The sequence below is a fragment of the Mercenaria mercenaria genome, chromosome 6 (genome assembly GCF_021730395.1).
Source record: "Mercenaria mercenaria strain notata chromosome 6, MADL_Memer_1, whole genome shotgun sequence".
Lineage (NCBI taxonomy): Eukaryota > Metazoa > Mollusca > Bivalvia > Venerida > Veneridae > Mercenaria > Mercenaria mercenaria.
Window position 1 is genome coordinate 49337149 of NC_069366.1, and position 10536 is coordinate 49347684.

Here is a 10536-nt window from a genome sequence, read left to right on the forward strand (position 1 = left end):
AATATCAAAATTCACAGATCTTAAACAGTAAAAAAGAACAAGCTAGTTATATAAATATTCCATCTAGGTAAGGGAGTGCCTCAGAGTTTCGTGAAGTCATCTTGCGGCACTCGAAATAACTGGTTAATTATTTATTACCGACTGGGAGTCGCGCGGATTGGCCATAAAATACCGATACATGTTATAGTTTTACCTGTATAAGTTTTAATCGGAGTTCCGTCAAGTAATTTCTCCGAGTGACTCGACGAAATTCCGATAAAGTAATAAAACTATAACAGTCGGTACTCCGAGTCAGAATAAGGCAATACTCGGAGGAATTCCTCGCTATGAATATATGTTTCCTTCGAGGAAAAACGGAAAGTGGATTTTTCGTGTGAGCTGATCTGTAACGGAAATATTTATAAATTGGCATGGCATTATTATCGTCAAATATCAGGTATAGATTGTGTCTTTCGTTCAATTTCACCATGTCAAACATTTAGTTATTAGAAAATGTTATGCTTCTACTTTTCCTTCCAAATACGTTCATATTTCCGAAATGTGCCCTTCAAATTTCCTGAATTTAGGAAGAATAATGTAATTTAAGTTTATTAGTTCGTCTAACATGTACAGCTTCAGATAAAATATAGGTAAAAATATACTTATCTGACATTTTACTCAAAGGCGTTAGTGCAGGTCGATTTATCTCTATTGTACTAAATTATAACAGAATGTAGGAATGGAGGGCAAAGATGAAATAGAATTTGTTTTGCTTGTTTTGTTTGTTTTGTTTGTTTTGTGTTTAGCACCGTTTTTCAAAGTAACTCGGTTATGTAACTGTGGGCAGCTGACCTCTCTAGTGCTCCTGGACTCTGTACCAGTTCTAATCTGTTCTGTAACTGCCAACGTCTCCACATCAGTCAGAGGTAAAGGACGAATGATTCAGTCACACAGTCTTTTATCAAATCGTTATGGAGAATATGCGCCTTGCTCGGGAATAATATTCACGACTCTGTGATCTATAGATCTACGCTATACTTATTGAGCTAATTCCAATAGGAATAGCAATGATGCAAGAACGCAAATGTAAGAATGTTGCTCCTCCAACGCACAGTATTGTGTTTGGATCTTTATCCTGCTGTGTTTGAAAGTAACCGTTTACATCTGCTGTATAACGGAGCAAACCTGGGGATGAATTAATTTAATATGTAAAATTACAGACTTTTTTCTAACAGAAGTTTTTATTGTCAATAAAGTTGAACTATAACTGACTACTCTATGATAATGTTCTTGGTCTTTATAATTCCTGAATTTTAGGAATCCATTCCGAATCATTTAAGCATATTTGAATATGTTGCTTTATATATTCATATAAAAATATCATTTCTGTACTCATAATACATTATGTAAGCATATGATGTCATGGAATTCGTGTGACGTGTACAAGTAACAGAAAAGGAAACATTTAGATAAATTTCTTACTTTTGTTTTGATACTGTCCTCCACAAAAACGAGAGCATATATGTACGACCTTAACTGAAACAAAAGTGTAATATTTTCTCGAGAAAGAAAAAACAGATATGAAGATATTATAAGTAATTTCCTTCAAATATTCTTGTTTGTTTAACTGTAAGTTTGTGTCACTTTACATGCCAAAAGGTGTAGGTTGTAAATTGCTCTTAGTTTGTTTACAATTCTAAATATGCAAAACACCTTGAAAATGCTACCAAAATGTCAGTCATAGATTTTCAATGATTCAAAAAAGCAACAGACCTGGTGCTACCAAAATGCTCAGTCATAGATTTTCAATGATTCAAAAGAGTCTTTGTTTTTCATAAGATATGAACATATAATTTCAGTTGGTAAAATTGAGAAATGTTTCGAAGCAGTCCATGTCTGCAAAATGTTGTAGGAAAACATTTCTTTCTTATATATTTTACCAGCACTTTTCTTTACTTCAAATATACAAGTAAGTTTCTGTGTGGCATGTAAATGCTCCCAATTATGTCTAATTGCTAATTAACAAAGCATGTAATCGTTACAGGTGTCTGTATTTGCAGAAGAAGAGGGGTTTTAAACAAGAGTCTGGAGCAGTCAGGAGTTCATAATTATCGGCACTGGTAAAACAAGAACTAACAGGTTGCGACATCGGCTATTTTCTGGAGGCTTCATCAACACATTCATATGTTTTAAATATTATTTGTACGGTCTTCCCGGATCTGGCCTTGTGGTATAATTGAGATTGTACACACATCCTTTGAAGTTATATCTGGAATATTTTCAACAATACAATTCTAAAGAGTTAATAGTAAACTTTGTCTATGTAAGTGATGAAAAGGTATGCATCTAGTTTTAAATCGGTAATCCTATAACCAGATTTTGTATAAAATCTTTTCAATTTCGTAAAATTTGTAATATTAGGGCAAATGTTTATGTTTGCTATTCTAACAGTATTGATTTGGTCTCCAGTTAGGTTTCTTTTGTCATGAGGAAACTTCTGGTGAAAAGATGTGTAATACGAAAGGCAAGAGGATTTGTAGAGCACTACATGTAATTACAAAAAAATGTTTGCCTCACGAAATACCTGTTTTGCTCCACCATTACCCGAACTTCTTTCAACTTGCCTGCTCGCTATATAAAATCAGGTAAATAAGTAAAATTCTAATATGACCAGCAATGCTTAAATCATAACAACGATATTATGTTGATGTCACGTCAATTTGATATTTAGCGCCATTTACGCCCTTCAAGTTTGATCAAATATTTTAATTAAAACATATTTAGAACGAAATGTCACATAGCACAACTGTTAATAACTGTTGGTTATTAGCTTGCAGAATAGTTCGCCATCATTTTCGCCCTAATGCCGCAAGACGTATTACCATTTTCGGTCCTGGCGTGTATAAACAAAGAAGCGTGACGACCTACCATTTGGCACCGTACATGCACAACGAAACAGTTCTATCATATTTGATCTAAATTTTAAAATGAAAGACATATTAGAATCGAAATAATTTACAGCAAAACCGTGTTTTAACACTTTTCAGTCTGGTTGTTATAGTATTACGTTGTACGAAATAATTGCACTTGGGCTGCTCCCTCATGAAATTATTACGTCCAACGTATAACCGCCCATCGTGTATAAATTGCTATAAATTATTTCTTCAGTAAAAGCAGAAATAAAGCGTATATTCATCATAAAATTCTGATGGAATCACCAAACAGAACTTGTTTGCTCTTATGTTAGCTAAAAATACCAAGTACAGTACAAAAAAGATCTCGCTAGAACTGAAAATAGTGAAAACCATGACCATATTGAAAATTTATGAAAAGTAATATAATTAAAATGCATAATATTGTAAATAGCAATGCAAGCGCCAACAACTTTTCACACTGATTACAATGACAATGAGTTCGAGTAGAAGTAAAAAAAGAATAAAACTCATTTTATGTTTTACCATAGTCCAATACACAAACGTTTATTATTCTGTTATTGACGAAATCAGTTAGAAACATTACACACATTGTTTATATTTGTAAGAGAATAGAGCAAGTCAGAGACTCTTTACTCAGGGGAAACAACCTGTATATAGAATGTAATTTTTGAGTGAACATAGTATCTCCATCTCCTGTCCATGTTATTCCAACACAGTGGTATAATATAAGTAGTGACTATTTGTGTTTAGTTACAATGTATACATTGCCATGTTGTGACATCATCAGTTTTTAAAAATAAATGTCAATGTGTTTGTTAAAGACTGATATTACTGTTGTTTTTTCACTTGTTATATTGTGTTGAAGTCACAACAATATTATTAACATGATGAATGACTGATTTTCGGCATCTTTGTATATGCTCACTGTATAACATATTAGATGGTTTAAATATTTTGCGATCATGTCCAAAACTCATAATGTTAAGAGGTTTTTCAATTAGTGTTTCAGATATCCAATTGCCTTGAGTTCTGCTTAACCCGGGGCTAGAGGGGATGAATGGTAGCATGCATTTTCACTACCGAGCCTGCAACATTTTGATTTTTGTCGTGTTGAGCGACCTGTGGAGTTTCCACTTTTTCTATTTGATTGTCAAACATTCTATGTCTTTGAAATATATATATATTTAGCTTGTAAGAAGAATTTTACCTTAACAAAAATATTGTTTACAAACTGAAGATACACAGGAACGCAAGAAAATATTTAGTTTGAAAAGATATTTGTGACGAATTTCATTCGTTATCAAAATGTTTGGCACTTAAGTTATTATATAAAGGGCCAATTATTAGGGGTACGATTCTAGTTAGTATATTTTATTTTTTTAAAACAGTTCAGACTGTCAGTATATAGGATAGTGAAAAGTGTAAATATTTAAGGAATTTATAATAATACATTTAATAATTTAAGTGTATGACATGTATTTTTAACACTGATTTTGTACGCAGAACAGTAGTAAATAAACATGCTATATTTTCCATATAAAATAAACAATCTCTTTAGAGCTCTCACACATAGCAAGGACTATTTATAAAATAGAACTACTAAGCTTATGTTCATAAATGACTTGTAAGGCAGAAATTACCAATACAGAAAAAGTAGGTGTCATGTTTCTTCTAAGAGAGAATTGCTGCCGGACAGGTCAACACTAGAATATCTGCAAAACTGACAGCTAAAATGTAGGTGTGAACACAAGTGTGATAAGGTTTTTATGCAAAACATCTTATAAATGCTTCCAAAATGTCAAGTATGGGTCCAAAATTACATAAAACCACAAACTGGCTCACATAAGCCTTTAACTGGGTATAAAATGAGAACTTCTTCTTTCCGCCATTACCTGACAACCCGAAAGTGCTGCTTGATTACCTATTTGGTAGCTTTATACCTGTACTGATCACAAGCAATAACGCAGTATAGTGGTGACAAAAATTGCCACTTTCACAAAATGATGTTAGACTGTTATCTCAAACATTTCACGTCTATACATCCACAAAAGACTTTTCGGTGAAGTATATCTAGACGAAACTGTTTATTGAAATAACACTCAATGCAAACATGAAGAAAATATGTAACGAAAGAGTGTAGCTGTTTTGAATTTGTTAAAAAAGCAATATGATAATTGTCTTTTAAGGGGGAATGGTACTTTGTCAAAATTTAAGATTTGCTGATTGTCTTATATACCAAAATAAACTTGAAGATATTTCCAATTGATATCATCATCTTTTAGAGCAATAAACATGCGTATGACGTTACCATGACGTCGCAAACATGACCCGTTTTCGCGCTTTTTACGTCCGTTAATGGTAGCACTAAAATAGTATAAAACTCGACACTACAAGCGTATTGTTGGCGTCAATGCATTAGATTATATATCAAACAACAGAATAAAGCAATTTCTTAGTGATTATTAACATGAACAGGTATTTTCTATCTGAATCTTCGAAGGAGGTTCGAAAACAGACATTTGATTGTTTAAGAAAATTCAGGAAGAAAATCGATTCTGATCCATTTTGCAAAAAATTGGCCCGTGGAATTTTTGCCAAATTTTTGTATGTGAAAATTCATTATGTTGTTAATATCTATGCCAAAATAGAAAAAAGTTCACCGAAGCGTTTTTGTAGTAAAACCATTTGAACTTGACTACTGCAGTGTCGTTAAAAGACATGTAATCGTTATGTAACGTTACATGTGTTTATTTTAAATGGTTTGTCATAATTCTACCTGGAAACCTATAAACAAGCAGTTATGAGACATGAATTAAATAGTTCAATGTAATCGTAAAAATATTACACATTTCATAACATGCAGTATTTCAAAATATTTTCATTGAAAAGTGCGTATCTTTTAAATTACTAGAAGTTCTTGATGTTCATTTCAATAGCCACTTCATGCACCTTTTTCAAACTCAGCTGCTCTCTAAAATAAGTCGCGATAAATACGGACAGTTCAGAAGGCAGTGTCGGGAGTGATAATAAAACGGAGAAAAGCAAAATAGAAGAATCGTCGGTTATGCATATTTTGGTAATGTATTTGACAATGGTTGCAAAATATGCGGAAAAAGACTTTACTGAAGCCCGCCCGCTTAGCTCAATAGGTAAGAGCGTTGGTCTACGGATCTCGGGGCCGCTAGTTCGATCCTCGGACGGGGCGTATGTTCTCCGTGACTATTTGATGAACGACACTGTGTCTGATATCATTAGTCCTCCACCTCTGATTCATGTGGGGAAGTTGGCAGTTACTTGCGGAGAACAGGTTTGTACTGGTACAGAATCTAGGAAAACTGGTTAGGCCAGTTAACAGCCCGCCGTTATATGACTGAAAAACTGTTGAAAAATTGGCGTTAAACTCAAAACAAAGACTTTACTGGAAAAAACATATTTTCCGAAACTAAGTATGGTCTATATAGTGTACTACATTTTAAATATCTAAAATGCTATGGCATTTTACGGATCCCCTATTTAATAAACGTTGCAGCTGCATTAGGTAAGCATGGGATAATTAAAATATAAACATTTCCGCACAGTTCTATCCGAATGTGAATTTCGTTTAAATTGTATTAATGATACAATTAAAGGCAGATTTATAGAATTTAAGTAAGTACTACAGTAATAAGACTGTCAAAAACTGGAGACGACCAGTACTAAACCCCTAACCTCCGACACAAACTACCAAGTGTTCTCACATAAAGAGCCATGTTCGGTAGCGGGGCTCGAACTTACAGTCCTCCATCAGTGAGATATCACAGTGAATCAGACCACGTAGGCAGTCCTAAAAGTTGACAGTTTATATATATACGCTATTTTTCTTTTGCAAGCAGTACAACGGAATTTTAAAATTCGAATGTTACTTATGAATTTTAAGATTCCGCCGTGTACTGTTTGCAAAGATTATACACGTCAAAACATTTACATAAATGGTTACCGTTCTACCTGTTTTAACATATGTTATTTGAGCCGCGCCATGAAAAAACCAACATAGTGGCTTTGCGACTAGCTTTGATCCAGACCAGCTTGCGCAGTCTTGTCAGGATCTATGTTGTTCGCTTTTAAAGCCTATTGCAATTTAAGAAACCGTTAGCGAACAGCATGGATCGTGACCAGACTGCAAAGCCACCGTATGTTGGTTTTCACAAAGCGCGGCTCATTTCATTTAAATATTTCTGTTATTTGTTATTTGTTGCACAGGACGGGGAAAAAAGCCTGAATAGAAACGACTAAATTATGAATTTTAAACATGCCATCACGGACAGGTGCCCCTTCCGTTTACATGACGACATAACGATATAGAATGATGAATGTTCGTCCAGATGCCGTTTGTTTCGCGGCTTGGTTCACAATATTGTCTTTCCTAAAATTCAATAAAAGATATATTAAAGTTTGCAATGTTGGTCCAAATAGAAACTAGCAGTATACACTAGAGAACGATCACTCAAAAAGATGCTAAATCCGTTCCCGATCCTGGATTATGTACTGAGCATTTATTTTACACGTATTTTAGAAAGAATAAGTTTGAATAGAATGGCTGTATAATAAGTCTTAATAAATTAAGAATGCTTATATTTTTAATCCAAAAACAGCCAATGAGCGGCAGTAAGCTTGTCTACCTGCCTGACATAACTGAAATACAGAAAGGGCCGTAAAACAGGATTCTATCAATCAAAACAAACAATAATATGAATTCACTTTAGGTTGTGTTTCTGTAATAATAATAAGAATGTATTAATCAGTATCTGTTTGTCTCCCTTGGCTATATTTTTGCATGAAAACAAAAATGGGATAATCTCGTAAATATTAGTACTAAAGAAATATTATCAATAAATCTATCTATAAATATAAATTTGCCATCAAAATATTATGTTTGTTTCAAAGCAACTTATTACATAAAATAAATACACATACAAAAATAATATATATGCAAATTTAACACACCCGTGTGAGTGATAATTATCTATGACAGCTATATAAGAACAATAATTTTCTAAAAGTTAGAGTGAAAAAGAGTAATATTTTTATTGAGTTTTCTGTGAATTATTTATGTTAATTTCGTTTTGAAAATTATATTATTATTGACCCTTGAGCCATTGGATATGCTATGGTATTCACTGGAAGAGGTCAATATTGTCCTCTTCCGTTGAATATCACATCATATCCGATGGCTTAACAGTCAATAACTGTTTTATTATGTGGGTTCAAGTTTATAAATAAGTAACAAATATTGTTGCAACATATGTAATGTTTGAAAGTAAACAATAACTGTGTGAAAACTTATCAAAGTTTACACGAAAACAATTAAATATGGTCAACTTCACAGATGCCAAAAAATTGGAGCAATTCTGTAAAAGCTATGGAGCCCGATATTCGTGCTCAATTGCATAAAGAGTCAGGCAATTCTGGACTGATGTACAAACATATTATAGAGGACGATGACTCTGCAGCAACGAAATAAACAAGGGAGAAAGTTAATTCTGATATTGTAAAATTTTCAGATCCAGCACATACAAAACGGATCGTAGGAAATAAACTTGAAAAGATTAGTCGAGCCTGTCCATCATTAACCGAAAAAGTGAAATTTTAAAGATCAAAATTTTGAGTTTTAGTTTTTTGGCAAGTCAGTGATTTGAAATTTAGCTAAATCAAACAATACAGTTTCTAATAAGTTATTTCAACATTGTCCTAAGCCAATTTTCGTCTTTTGAGATATTTCATAAAATCTATAGTAGGGGAATAAAAGTTAGCCATTTCGATTACGAATTTTCAGATTGTCATCATTTTCATATTGAACATTTATGTGGTGTTAAAAGATGTATTTTTGAAAAATAAAAACGGATGCCATAAGCCATCTTTTGTGAAAGATATAACTTGAAATTTCCTATAAATGTTTTGTTTCTATACCCTCACCAGTGCTACAGATATAACAGATGTGAATTAAAATATTTTAAATAGATAGCAACGTCCATAAAATATAAAAATATATTACCAATTATTAAACAACATATAGCAGAACAATGTTTGAATATCGTTAAACACAACGTTGAATAATTTCACGAGGACGTATAACCGTTTCTGAATATCAAAATATATAATTAATTAGTTGTACTACATTTTATTTCGACTGTAATAATTCTTTATGTAAAATGTTGGTGAACAAATGAAGCGCTGTTTCTTAGTGCATATATTGCTCCAAAACGTAGGTCTACGTCACGTCAATTTGACCAATTGAAACATGGCGATAGGGTTACACGTCCCGAGGAATAATTTCGGACTGAGCGCCAAATAACATCAAATGTAATGGGTAGCACTCTTTCTCAGCGCCTCTTCTATCACGCCAAGTAATATATCGACGTGACGTCAATATTGCCGTGTTTTAAAGAAAAACAAACATTACTTTTTACATAAAAATATGATATGTACAGTACGGCTATCTTCTTTCTATTTTTCACTACATTTTCCTGTCTGATATACGCAGAAGGTTACCTTTATAGCACGATTAACAAATTCATTTTGTAAATAATTAAAGTAGAATGTCTGAAGACGAAAAAAACACAATACGCGTTTGCATGATTCCATCTAGATAATACAGAAAAAAGTGGAAAATTAGGAATAAGACGAAAGATAACCATCGAGCCATAAATATTGTTAGTGATTTGACTTCGTGAATTTAGTAGAACACGCACAAAAGCGGCTTTCTTCCGAGTTAGCCACGAAGTAAATGTGATGTTAAAAGAACGAATTATGCTTTGTTTTATATCATATCCTAAATCGTAATGTGTCCATGGGTCATTAACATGCATATCTACCTGAAGGCGAAAAAGCCATGATATTTCTCTTTGCTGACACACAACAATATATTATTCACCTTTGCATGATAGTGCCTTCTCAAAGATACACAAAAGTAGAAGAACTAAGAATGAGATAAATGATAACCTTCGAACCCTAAAAAGGAATATTTTATTTGCAGTTACTGATGATTTTACATTTAGGACGCATTACTATGGCTATTAAATAACCTATTGTTTTGTACTCTGTGACATAATTCTATGTTAATGATTACAGTTGACATCGGGTATTTTACTGCTTATTACTGTACCAGTTTATAATAAGCAGTAAGATGCCCGATGGCAACTGTAATCATTAAAACAGAATTATTTAATTGCACATAACGTGGACAAAGTTTAAGAGCCAGTCTACGTGTTTATTGAACAACCCTCGTATCGTTAGGACTTTGACATCAGAAGCTCTAATGAGGAAAAAGATAACACAGTTTGAAACTAAGAGGGCCTGTCTGAATTACTGTTTTGAACTAAAAGCATATTAATATTTCATAAAAAGTTAATGCTATAGAAATGTTAGCAGAAACCTGAGTCCCGTGAGAAACATGGATCTTTATGCCTAAAAATAAGAGCTATACTGGTGATAATGAGTCTCCGATCAAAGGGACGCAATCAAACCGCGTCTGCTATAATTTTGCTTTTGTGCATTCTATACTTCCGAAAGTATCTTCTTACAGATTTTATTCAAGATATATGAAATCAAAATCAAAATCATAGCAAAATCTAAAACAACAATA